We start from the raw sequence: 10,004 nt of genomic DNA on the forward strand, positions 1-10,004 counted from the left end.
CCAGGAAAGAGGAAGTGGCACATTTGGGGTTATTTTAGTCAAGATTATTTCTTGCAGAGATAGAACGGCTATCTCTAAATTTAATCCTTTCCTGTCTTCTGAGCATTCTGTCCCTTCTGCAGCTATCTTGCATCGATCATCTCGGGATTCAACGTTTCCCACCCCAAATATGATGCTGTTATCATGAAGCATTTCCTGTGTGCCAACGCGAAGCTCTTAGCTGTTTTATATTATATGAGGTGTGTCATGCACTCTCTGCAGAAGAGAAACTGACCCTAAGAAGATAAGAACTTTTCCTAGTGACTCAGGGGGTAAGCGGTGTAGCCAGGGCTGGAACCCGGGACCGACGCCAAGAGCCCTATTCTCTGCGTGACGTCCTACAACTCCCAGAATGGGTAGTGGCTGGGGGAATTCTTAGTATTCACCTTCTGTGGTTCTAGGTGTTCAAAGACAGAACGTTCGGTGGTGGGTCTAAGAAAGTGGCTATCAAAACATGATCTAAATCACCTAAGTCCCGCCCTTACCCTTGTGAGATTTGTTCACGCATATCCAAATTAGAAGGCTGACAGTTTTTAAAAGTAACAACAGGCATGTAACCGGAAGTGAGAAAATTGAGATCTTTACTACCATGTCCACAAATCAGATGATTGGGTTAAACAGGTGGGTGAGGGAGCCACTTACTGGTTGTCGCTTTGTGTGGGTTACTTATTTTTCTGTCTCTTGTTATTTTGATCTGTTAAGTAGAGATCATTGTGGTACCTGTACATTACTTATGTAAAACACTTGGGTAAGTGATCAATTCCTGGGAGCCGCCACCACCACCACCATCGTCATCATCATCACCACCTGTGGATGAGGATGTGGGGGTGCAGGGGTGGTGCTGTGTGTGAGCTGAGGCCAGTTCTCTGGGCTGAAATCCCTGTGTAGTTGACAGCTGCCTTTTCTAAGAAAATGCTGGTTCTTAAATTTGAGATTTGAAATATACTTGGGCATCATCCTTGATGTTTTATAAAGAAGGAATCTAATACTCAGAGAGTTTATTGAGGAGACCTGCCTAATCCTTGGGGCATTTGAAATGAGCAGTTTCTATTTGAGGAAGACTCAGATTCAGAGTTAAATATTCTTCATTGTGAAAATACTCACTAGCTCTCAGGCTGCCCCTTTCTCTTTACTTTGGGAATAGAATAACGTACTCCGCCAAGGGTACCGGGGCTGCGCGACCAGTCTCATCCAACCGAAACCAAATTCCATCTTACCAGTCTGCTGTCTCCTGTAACAATTGCCCCTCTCATTCCCCAGTGCCCAGCTCAGGTCATGCTCTTGGTGGATTCCAGCTCCAAGAAAGGTGATTGGTCGGTTCCTCCCGCATCACCCTTGTCTCTGGCTACGGGTTTGACATAAACTCTATGTACATAGTAAGTAAACCATATGGACACCATCTGAGTAGAGATTTTCTCCTCTGTTAGCTCTTTAGGATAAACTGAGTATTTGGGGGGCCTGCTTGCCTGTGGCTCCTTTAGTCTCTCTTATGGCTTCTTTGTTTTGAGCCCTGGAATTTCCAAGGTCATGACCAAGTGAGCGTAGGGGAAGAGGGATGATTGACACTTGTTACATTGCTATGGAAACACAGGTATCGACTCTGGCATAACTTAATTTTTGCGTGAAAGGTGCTTTATATTAACTGATTGAATCCATACGTAGCCAGAACATAGGACCTCTGTCCATATGTTGGCAGTCGTTATCTGCATTTCAGGAATTATCTTCATTTCTAATGTTCCGTCTTCCTGCCTTTCCATGTGCCTGGACTGCAGGATGTATGTAATCGAGAATCCCTAGGCTAATAGGGCTTTAGGACCTATTATGTTGTGGTCATTTATATTTGCTGTCTGGCATTCATTCTTATTCTATTGGTAATGGTGTCTTAGGGCGCCTGGGTGGCTCAGTTGGTTAAGCCTCTGTCTTTGGCTCAGGCCCTGATCCCAGGGTTCTAAAATCGAGTCCCAAATCGGGCTTCCGGCTCATTGGGGAGCCTGCTTCTCCCTCTGCCTTTGTCTCTCACGAATAAATTAATAAAATCTTTAGAAACACAAACAAACAAAAAACCCCACATAATATCTTGTTTTTTCTTTAGGAGAACCACCTGTCCCGCACTCTCTATCCAGGTGCTGACGAGAACTCTAATGACAATTGTGCACGTGACCTGGGTCTGGCCAATCAGAGCATTTCATCCCCGTTGAGTCAGCCATTATTTCAGGGACGAATACTTAATAGAGCCGTAGGATCACGCTCAACTCTAGATCACCCTAGAACTTTCACTGGAGAAACAGGTAAAGAACCGCTCCTTCTTCCCCTGGACTTGAAACCGTGAGGTTTTGAGTCTGGCGCTTCTGGCAGCCGGTGTGTTTCCAGGAGGAGAGAGAAAGTGAGTCCTAATGCTACCATCTGAGGTGACGCTTTGAGCCACGTCTGCAGTCAGCCTTCCCTTGGTCTTCTTAGAGTCAAGAGCCAGTACCTTTTGCTGAAGCCAGTTTGAGCCAAGTTCCTGTCGTTATCACTGAAACGGTTCTGATCGATGCAGGTGATTGCTAGGCTGGTTTTGCGTTCCCTGCGGAATAGAGAAGGGGGAGGGGACCTAAGAAACCGCTAGTTCCAGGAAACCTTGTCCAGAAAGACTAGTGGGGACGTGGCGTGATCCGTGGACACAAACTGTCTAGAACGCAGAATTCAAGTCTGTCCTGAAGAATCATGAGAATGTATTGATTCAAATTAAGGTTTATTATTTGTAAGCACTTGTGATCGTTTATTTAAAGTATTGGGGTAGCTGTAAAGTGTCCTCAGGGGAAGAAAACAAGCTTTGTATTTGAAGCTTGGGAAAGTGGTTTCATTGCTTGGAGCCACCGCTTTCTCATCTGTAAAGTGGGTATATCCTACTTCTGATCATTTAAAGGCGCATAAAGCACTCAGAACAGGATGTCTAGTACATCCTGGACAAATAGAAGCTATGACTGTGAATAATGCTCTGAATCTCTCCTTTTTGGACTGTGAGATGGATCATATTAAATCCTTGAGCCAAAATTAAGAGTCAAAGTAATGTAAACTAAAGAATCTTGCCATTTGCTGGAACATGGGTGGAGCTAGAGAGTATTATGCTAAGCGAAGTCTGTCAGAGAAAGACAAACACCATATGATTTCACTCACTTGTGGACTTTAAGAAACAAAGCACACGAGCCAAGGTGGGGGGAAGATATAGAGAGATAAATCAAGAAACAGACTCTTAACTTTGGAGAACACACTGCCGGTTACCAGAGGGCAGGGGTGGGAGGATGGGTGAAACAGGTGATTGGGATTAAGGAGTGCATTTGTGGTGAGCACTGGGTGATTATGGGAGTGTTGAATTCCTATATTGTACACTTGAAACTAATATAACACTTTGTGTTAACGAACTGAAATTAAAATAAAAGCTTTAAAAGGCATAAAAAATAAAAATAAAGTCAAGAAAATTCAGAATTTTGCCGTTCGGCATGACACGTAAGAAAAATGTAAAACGACGATGTAGGATTCTCGTGTAATCTGAGACATGAAAGGCAGAATTGTGTAACGAGTGATAAGCAATGATATTAAATATTTTAAAAAAGATTAGTAGCTGTAAATACACATGTAGTCAAATTTGCTGAGTATTCTTTTTTTTTTTTTTAAAGATTTATTTATTTATTAGAGAGAGAGACAGCCAGCGAGAGAGGGAACACAAGCAGGGGGAGTGGGAGAGGAAGAAGCAGGCTCATAGCGGAGAAGCCTGACGTGGGGCTCGATCCGGGAGCGCCGGGATCACGCCCTGAGCTGAAGGCAGACGCTTAACGACTGCGCCACCCAGGCGCCCAAAATTTGCTGAATATTCTAATATGCTGCTCAGCTTCTTGTTTTTTATGCAACTCCAAACATCATTGCAGAGAACTGGGTCAATCAGAAATGAACTCTCACTATTAAACAAACAAAAATAATAATTGCATAACTCTGTAAATGTACTAGAAGTCATTGCACTGCACACTTAAAACAGGTGAATTTTTTAGTTACATAAATTATGCACCAATACAGCCATTAAAAGAAAAAAAAGTGAAAAGTGTTAACTGTAAAAAACAGTGTTTTCATGAACGAGTCACCAAGACCAAATAATTAAGTTCTAAAAGTGGTACTAATAAAAAACTAATTGTTGAGAAAAAAATAAAAAGTAAGCTAGAAGCACCAACTCTCTAGGATATTAGGTATGTTAAACATTCTTTAGACTGCCTAAGGTTTGTTTGCTAGCTCTTTCAAGTTGGTAGCCCAAAGGAAACCTTTGTACTGGTTTTTTCTTATTTTTGATGAAGGACCAGGTTACCTGATGTTCCCCTTGCTCAGTTTAAGGCTGCTACAAGGTGTCAATGATAGTCCTTCTCCTGATGGAAGCAAGCGTTCAGGCCAAGCTTTATCCCCCCGGGCACTTAAAAACAAAAGGGGGAAAAAACCCAACACAAATCAAAAAGCTCACTCCAAACTAATTCAGTACTAAGGGCCTGGCTAAACTTGTTTTCCAACACAAGTTGAGAAGGTAAGAAATTCTATTGTCATTTTATAGGGGAGAAAATTTAGGCTCAGAAAGAAAGAATGGTTCAAAGACACACACCTGGCAAGTGTGGGTTTTTTTTTTTAATGTTTTATTTATTTATTTATTTGAGAGAGAGAGAGAGTGAGAGAGTGATCAAGAGAGCATAAGCAAGGGGAGAGGCAGAGGGAGAAGCAAAGTCCCCGCTGAGTAGAGAGCCCAATGTAGGACTCGATCCCAGGACCACGAGATCATGACCTGAGCCAAAGGCAGAAGCTTAATCGACTGAGCCACCCAGGCATACCCACAGCTGGTAAGTTAAGGAGCTGGGAAGATACTCCAGCCTGCCTGACCCCAGAGCCCTTGTACACATGGCCCCCTGTGTGGGCACCGTCAAGTCCCGCGGATGGGAGTCTTGACCCTTTGGCTCCCCAGCCCATATTTGCTCACTGCAGGTCTGAGAGCATCAGGAGACCTAGTTCCCAGGAGTCAGTGTCCTCAGGAGCACCCAAAAGGCTGAGAGTGAGATTTTCCAGTGGCAAGTTACAGATGGTGGGGGCAGAATTGAATCACTCTGAGGAAAAAGGATGTCTTTGCTGGGAAAAATTGTTTTATCTCCTTGTTGCTCTGAAAATTTGGAAAAGATGTCTCTTTGTGGAAGGACAATCACTCCTTCCTAATAAGACTCAATCATTGATTTGATTACATGTGGTTAATATGGGAACCAGATGCGGGTAAAAAGTATCTGTTCTTTAAGCAACTTTTTGCAACTGTAGTGCTGAAAGGGGGCAATAGAGATGTTTACTTGAAGCAAGTCATTAATGTGCATTTTGTATAGATTACGTGCCTTGTTCTAAGATGAATTTAAAACAGTGGGAATGAAAACTTTCCACCACACTGGCAATCCTTGAAGTTTCCCCAATTACTGTGATGGGTTATTTTCGGAGGTCTTTGTTGTTGCTGTCAGATGTTGTCATTAGCTTGGCTTCTTTCCCTGATACGTGTGTGCGTGTGTGTGAGTGTGTGGGTGTGTGTGTAACTTGGTGACCATAGAAATTAACAAAAGATATGAGCAGATACTGAAATAGCTATTAATGGTCCTCATCACATAGCAATGACCCATGTGCCCATAGTCAGGGCCACCCTATTGCACAATGCCAACAGTTCCAGTTGCACGGTCTTCAGACATCCAGTGTTCCCTGGAAGCCAAATGGGCCCATGCCCATTTGGCTATGGAGAGAGGAGGGCTGAAAGATGGTTGAGGTGGACATGTGTTATTTCTGGGCTGCCCAGAATTCATTTATTCTCTTTCTAACAGCTTCCAACATTAACTGGGAATCTACTTTTTCTCCTATCTCCATGCAGGTGGAGCTCATTTCACCCCCCAGCCCCGAAGGTGGCATGTGACCCACTTCTGACCAATCAAAGCTTCATACTCCCCTAATTGCACGGATGGATAATGACAAGCCTCCAGGATTCCATGCGTTTTTTCGTGTTTTTGTTTTGTTTTGTTTTCTGAGATTTCTGAGCTAGACCTCCACGTAGTGACTTCTCAGTCTGAGGATACACGGTCAGTCTCCTTCTAAGAAGTTCCTGGGCTTTGGGGCCCTCATTGTGAAATCATATTGATTTGAGCAGATCTAAAGCTGGGCAGGAGCTCTGACACGATGGCTGGAATACAAGCTTGTGGTGAGTTGGAGGCACCGATTTCTCTGTAATAAATGAGCGTTGTGTTCGAGGGACCTGTGTTCATGGCAGAAGGGTGTCAGGGAGAGGAGTTTGGGGAATTACATCATGACAGGCTCTGGATTTGAAACCTGCTGGAGGACTCCAAGATCTGACGTGTCCTCCAAGTTGCAATAAGGTCCCCCCGGGCTTTCGAGATCGCTATAGTCCAGGGCCTTGGCTGTATTCTTCTTCGTCCTTCAGTTAAATGTTTTCATGCCAAAAGATCAAGCCCTTGCTCTTTCTTCAGGCATCTGGAGTCATCTCCAGTTTCTAAGGCTCCTTGGTTATTGTCTTTGCCATCTCTCATCTTTTCTCCCCCCACTACCAGAGGATTTGCCTCTGACAGTGTCTAAGCTTACGTTCTTATTTAGTGCACCTGGAACTCTTTGGAGAAGAGTTATCATAACAATATCCAGTGAAAGAATGAATTCTTGTGGCGGACGTTTGGAAATTTATTTTCAATTTTTGTTGTTGTTGTTTTGGATCGTAGCTTGGAAACCTGTTCTGCTGACTCCGTGTGTATCAGTAAGCATCAGCCAGGACTCAAGGATTCATATTTCTCCTGTCACAGCTCTAAGGTATTCACTCCTCCCTCTATTTTTGCCTGACATCCTGCCTGCAGCGTCTGACTAACTCATTTGAGGGAAAACTATCTTACTCAGCTCTATTCATTATTCTTTTTCCAGCCTGGCCTAATAATGAAAAAAAAAAAATCCCCAAACACCCTGTATGGTCATTAGATACCATGTGCCATCACCATTAATGGGGCCCAGAGTTTTAGAACTTCCCCAGGCACAAAGGACTCATGAATGATTGCGGATCATAATTGGGGATTTCTATTTATGTCATTCCAAGGGAGGTGTGTTTCCCAGGCTTTAAATCTGACCTTTCTCTTGCTCACTGAATGCTTACTGCAGGACTATGAAAGTTACTCATTGGCCTCTGTACTACCAATTACATTTGCCATGATAAATTAATTCAAGGACTACTTGAATCACTGACCATAGCAAGTACTCTCATAAACTAGGCCTTTGGGCCCTGGTGGCAAATCGGAGAGCGGAGACAAGCACTGGAGGGGGCATTCCAGATCCATACAGGAACCCACCTCTATGCGAATCAGTCCTGGAGGGCGTTCTTTGGCAAAGTCAGAAGCAAGAGAAATAAGCGGCTCCGGGCGATATTTGCCTCGTCTTTACAGAGATCTGCAGATATTGGCCCTGCCTTTGTCCAGAAGAAGGTCTCGGGGTTATTAGAAGGGGAAAGACTATGGGGGAAATAGAAACAGAACGGCAGAGCTTAGCCTTAAACACAATGAATGAGACGCTTCCTTGGCTCTGTGCTCCCTCTTGTGGTGATGTGGTGCCATTGCTTTCAAACGACAGTAGACCCCCTCCAAGGCAGAAATCACCGAGCTGTTTAACGTGAGGACATACTCAGGTTGGACGTAACAATCCAGTAAAGCAAAGGGCAGGGGGTCTACTGCCTGTGGAAACTTTTTTCAGCGAGTCAAGGAATTCCACTTTTAAAAGTTGTAAATAAGCGTGTCAATCCCCTGTTTCCACCAAGAGATGGCTTCACAGTTTTTCCACCAAATGTTGGGTTCCTAGAGGAGTTTAGGAGCTGAGCAGGAAAGAAAAGCACCGGATTTTCACCCTTACATTTCAGCTGAGGGTCAATACTAGAAATTTTGGCAACAAAGAATAAAATTGTACGTGCTGAGTCCATATAAACATTCCAATGATATTTTATATGTGTGACATGATATAAGTGATATAATAATACGTGGCGATACTGGAATTATTTTATTTATGGGTTTTTTACCTGCTATGATATATACCCCACTCTGCAGCACAGACAGGAGTGGAACAAATGGCACACTTTAACTGGGGAATTCCTTTTTTGAAAACCTGAACAGGATGGGCAGCTGTCCAAGAAAATACGCCAGAAGTAGATTTTGTTTTTCGAGGAAAATGAGAGGGCAGCAGATGTTAAAGTGATGTGCGTTGCTGTCAGATCGTTCTCAGTCGAGCCAGGTGCATTCACTGTGTTGCTATTAGTCTTTGGTATGTTGGCATGTGAAGTTACATCAACACAAGAGTCTTTTCAGGCACAGATCCTATTAAGGGCGTTCTGTAACTGGCCTGGCTGCTTGGGCATCGGCAAGGTAGCTGTAAACATTTGTCTCCCCTTGGAGTGGAAGACAGCCTCCATGGTTTCTATGATCCTCCCCTCTTGGTATTCATACCTTTGTGTGATCTTTCCCCTTTGAGTGTGTGCTGGACTTCGTGACCTGCTTCCAGGGCATTGAATGCCACAGAAGTAATGGGATGCTACTTCCAAGATGAGGTTTCAAAAAGACAATGGTTTACCCAAACCTGGAAGCAACCAAGATGTCCTTCAGTAGGTGAATGGATAAGTGGTACATCCAACAATGGAATCTTATGCACCGCTAGAAGGAAGTGAGCTCTCAAACCAGGAAAAGACACGGAAGAAACATAAATGCATGTCCCTAAGTGAAAGAAGGCCATCTGGAAAGTCTACATACTGCATGATTTCTACTATAGGACGTCCTGGAAAAGACAAGATGACAGAGTCAGTAAAAAGATCAGTGGTTTCCAGGCATTAGAGAGAGGGAGGGATGAATAAAACGAGCACAGAGGATCCTTAAGGCAGTAAAACTATTTTGTATGATACTACCTTGCCATTATACATTGGTCAAAACCAATAAAATGTATAAAACCAAGAGTGACATCTAATGGAAACTAGGGACTTTGGCTGATAATGACGTGTCAATGTAGGGTTATCAATTGTAACAGTGTACCGCTCTGGGGAGGGATATCAACAGTGTGGGAGGTTGTGTGTGGACAGAGGTAGAGGGTATGTGAAGACTCTGTGTCCTTTATGCTCACTGTTGTTGGAACCCCACAACTGCTCTAAAAGTCTTCTTATTTTTAAATAGATATGGCTTTATTTATTTATAAACATGGCTTCTCTCTTGGGTGTCTTCTCTTGCTCTGTCATTTGCTCACTATGAGGAAAGCCAGCTGCCATGTTGGGGATAGACTTATGGAGACGCCCATGTTGCGGAGAACTGATTTCTCCACCCAATAGTCAGCAAAGTCCACCAATGGCTATAGGAGTGAGCTCACAGTGGATCCCTCCCCACAGGGGCCTTGAGATGACCACAGCCACAGTGGACACCTTGATGAGAGACATTTTGAGAGACTTTGAGCTCGAGATAACCGGCTATACCATGCCCAGAATTCTAACCCACAAACACTGAGATAAGTAAATGTTTATGATTTTAAAGTGTCTAGGTTTCATAGTAATTTGTTATGTAGAGTGGATAGCTCATATGCCTCTTAAGCTGCCTCGCACAGGTGAATGTCAAAGAGATTCTTCAGTACCGAGAAGGAGAGGATGCATAGTTCATACCAGGAATGCCATGCACAGTTAAATATGAGTATAAAGTTAGAATCACTGCATGGTTCTAGATTAAAATATCAATCCCTTCTCATAAAATGAAGAAAAATAATTTGTGCTGGCACTTATGATTTACTAGACACTTAAATGGTATCTTTCAGGAGGAGATTAGGGTAGTTAAATAATTTAGATAGAAGGAGAGGAGATGGGATAAAAAGTCAAGTGTCACTTTCAAGTGATCAGTCTTTCCAGAACCTTCCTTTAAATCTTCTGT

General features: G+C 43.4%; 1 long non-coding RNA gene across 1 annotated transcript; it reads left to right on the forward strand.

Moving 5' to 3' along the window:
* The first annotated feature begins 2,121 nt into the window (after nucleotides 1-2,121).
* LOC117801454 lies at nucleotides 2,122-9,445 on the forward strand. The gene is made up of 4 exons (XR_004623981.1): nucleotides 2,122-2,327; nucleotides 5,945-6,268; nucleotides 6,798-6,885; nucleotides 8,578-9,445. It is a non-coding gene; the product is annotated as an uncharacterized LOC117801454 (long non-coding RNA).
* Nucleotides 9,446-10,004: the final 559 nt, after the last annotated feature.

Source organism: Ailuropoda melanoleuca, chromosome 3 (assembly GCF_002007445.2).
Source record: "Ailuropoda melanoleuca isolate Jingjing chromosome 3, ASM200744v2, whole genome shotgun sequence".
In the NCBI taxonomy this organism is placed as follows: domain Eukaryota; kingdom Metazoa; phylum Chordata; class Mammalia; order Carnivora; family Ursidae; genus Ailuropoda; species Ailuropoda melanoleuca.